General features: G+C 34.4%; 1 non-coding gene across 1 annotated transcript; it reads left to right on the top strand.

Annotated features, from left to right (window-relative positions):
- The first annotated feature begins 2,367 nt into the window (after positions 1 to 2,367).
- Positions 2,368 to 2,449, top strand: TRNAS-GCU (transfer RNA serine (anticodon GCU)). The gene has a single exon. It is a non-coding gene; the product is annotated as a tRNA-Ser (tRNA).
- Positions 2,450 to 3,647: the final 1,198 nt, after the last annotated feature.

Genomic DNA, 3,647 nt, shown 5'->3' with positions numbered 1-3,647 from the left:
ATTCATCTGACTTAATGTTTTCACAACTGGAGAAATAAACGAAAATAGGCAAAGACACGATGTTGGACACGTTCCACCGTTAGGTTGTACAAAGAAACTTTAATTACACCATGATTATTCCTTCCTTTTAAAACACTTTTTATGTAACCATTCGTACACTTTCATATCTTTCTAAACATCTTTTCCACTTTTGATGAATGTAACTGACTCTATGCGTAAATTCAAGCCGAACAATGATATTAAAAGGTATTCACAAAATCTAATAAACTATACAATTTTGCAATATTCATTCGAACAGAAAGTCCAGTGCTGTAAGTAAAATGAAACTCAGATATGTATTACGGCCAAATCAATCTTCTGCACGCGCAGTTTGTTGGTAACACGAGACAAAGATAAGCTTTATTTCACTTCTCTTTTTGAACGTACGTTAAAACAATCTGTCACACATTTCCTGTGAATGTACGATGCCCGAGTGTTTGAGAACGCAATAAATCTCCAGTCAACTGATTTATGGCATCTCCATATTTTTAGAGTTTCTTGCGCTTTCTTTCTGTATGAAAGAAAAGAACTGAAACTGTGTTTGACAGAGAAACATATTTAACCTTTACATATTTTAAATTCCTTTTCAAATTAACCACACTTTTACTTTCTCTTTTAATCAATGAAAGAGCTTCACTTTGTGTTAATATTAGTCTCAGGTGCAAAGTTGTATTAGGAAAACGAACAAATTTGAAGATAATGTTTGAAAAGGCTTACTCAAATATTAATGTGAACTATCGGACTTACGTTTTCACTACAACTCGACGTAGGAGTAAGCGCGAACATTTTAAGTTATTCCCCATTCTGACATAAGGACAGCTGATTTTTAAGTAACAAAACTATTAAGAGAAAAGACTTGCCGTTTCATCAGTATTGGTTAGTCTAAGCAAACAACACTTGAAGTTTCTAGCTGAAGTTTCTAAAACAATCGTAAGAGTGGACGGTTTTCTTTGCAAACTTTTCAAGAGATATTTAATAAATTTCATGAAAATATCCTAATTGAAGAGCGTTTAAATTCTCGTCATATCAACTCAAGCTACTGGCATAAATAACGATTCTTGATGTCGGAGTGATGACAAGAAAAATATAAATTTCGTGACGGTATTAGAAAGCAAGTAGTAAGCACTGTATGAGAAAGAAATATCTACCATCATACATTTTAAAGAATCTTGTTAGTATTGTAAAGTCAGGTGTGTTCGGTATAATATCGTTGCGAATTTAAAGCTAACGTGTGTTGCTAGCGAGTATCACTCTCTTATTTTTTTATTGTAATTTGTTGGTGATACCTGACAAAAAAAAGTCGAGATATATAATCGAAAACACCTTATGTGTGAAATAAGTACCGATCAAGAAACACCCAAAAGCGATTTAATGTTGGACGTACAGTTATGAACTCAAAATGTCGGCAAAACTGTAACCAACATTTAAATCACTGATAAGAAAATTTCGTCACATATTTAGTCCTTTGGTAGAGAGTCCGCGTGTTTGGTGTTTACAAACGGAGCCTGATAAATGTATTTCCGTATTTTGCTGTTGTTAACTAATATCTATTTTGTTTGAAAGATACTCTATTAAATAATATTATTTCAGGTTCAACATATGTGTGTAGTTGGTCACTGTTATATTACAAATTGTTGACTGTCATAGGAAAGTGTAAATAGAAATATGATTATGTGATAATTACTTAAAAACAGTGAGGCCTTATGAACGAATTAAATTTATCTCGATTTCTATTTGGACAATGAGTAAACCCGTTGGATTCAGCTGATTCTAAATCGTCATTTGTAAACGCGTTTCTCTCTAAATGTATTTAAAGCGTTAAAGGAGAGGCTTTAGCTCTCTCACTGCTCCTAAGAGGAAGTGATTTGCTGTGGTGAAACGTCTACGACATCAGTATTGGAAGACACGTAACGAGTTATGTTTGTTAGTGAGTTTTTCTCTACAAATCGAGAATGTTTCCCTTTCTTAATGCACTTTAATTATAGAACGATCTGGAATTCTCAACGACGAGGTACACGAAATGAAATGAATATTGAATAGAAGCTTTAATGCGTAAGGGTAGTAACAAACTCGTAATGTTTTTAATAAAGTCTCCGAGTAAAACGTTCCTTGTGATTATTTGAAAATATCCTCTGTGAAAAGTATGAGAACATGAGCTTCGTTTGCTGCACGTACTGCAGGATGAATAGAAACTTTGTTTGTTATCATTCACTTACTTATTATCTCTTTCACAAATACAATAACATCACATTTTAAGAAAGTGTAAAATACTTGACATGAGAAGGAAGGTGAATAATAAGTAACCGTTATTAAAAATCGATGAAGGCGGACGAGGTGGCCGAGAGGTTAAGGCGATGGACTGCTAATCCATTGGGCAATGCCCGCGTGGGTTCGAATCCCATCCTCGTCGGACGTGGGGAGATAATTTTATAGAAAAAGTAGGTGATAAACGAAAAGGGAGTTCTTTGACCATTTACTGTTAATTTCCAAACAGAAATACACGTTAAACAAGATGCAACGAAAAAGTGCCAAAGAGAATAACACTGTCAAATTCAACATTACGTTTTTGACCATTTTTCTTCGGTTGTGTTATTACTCAAATACCAAAATATGTCTTGTTATCGTGTTGTTTTAATAACGATTAACGTACAATTGAGTTACACATATTTCTGTATTAGTTGGTCCTTTGGTTTGAAACGATATCTTTAGTTCACTACTAAAACGTGTAGGAATGGGGCGGATATACAAAACTTGCAACACAAACTCTTATACACATTAAAGAACCAAATATCAAATCATCAAACGGATTTGAGATACACCAGAAGGTGATAAAGACACACGAACCAAACAACAAGTCAGAAAGCCAATGGAAAACATCAAGCGAGCGTATACTAAAAATTCACGAAAAAACATTTCTCAGTCTCACTTTGATAAGAGCTTCTAGCGATGAAGCTCACTAAAGTCATAACTGCACCAAATAGAGGAATTACATGATAATGCTACGGTAAAAAAGTTTGTGAAATTATTTATCAACCACTGGTAGTTAACAAATCACAACGAAAAATTCATCATCCACTGACTTTTCACTCTTTTCATCCCATGCATAGCACACGTGCACACTTCAAATTTGCACACACGCCATGAGCGAAGAATATGTACTCAAACACGCTGCTATTCACACGTAACGTAAAATTACGACGCACACCCACAATAATGTTATACATATAGTGTATGAAAACAAATGATTGAAGGACGCATAAATCTTTGGAAGACAGCTCAAGACAATGAGAACAAAATATGTAAAGAAATTGAAAGTGTAGGACTGAGTGCATCAGAAATTGAGGAATCAAAGTGGGAAAAGGCATTTTGTAATAAATCTTCCTATGTACAACCTCACACGTGAATACGTCCAATAGCCGCTCTGTGCCTCCTTCGCATTTCTGAGTTCATGATGTTACACAATTTATGGGCACGTACAAAAGTGTTTCTATGATATTTCTAATTTTGAAAGGACAGTAACTAATCAACGATGTTTATACACTGAAAACACTTTGGGTGTTTTTCACCGCATTTTGATTCACATACAAAGCTAACGTACGAAAACCTGT

This window comes from Tachypleus tridentatus, chromosome 1 (genome assembly GCF_004210375.1).
Source record: "Tachypleus tridentatus isolate NWPU-2018 chromosome 1, ASM421037v1, whole genome shotgun sequence".
In the NCBI taxonomy this organism is placed as follows: domain Eukaryota; kingdom Metazoa; phylum Arthropoda; class Merostomata; order Xiphosura; family Limulidae; genus Tachypleus; species Tachypleus tridentatus.
This window is presented reverse-complemented; position numbering and strand designations above follow the sequence as displayed.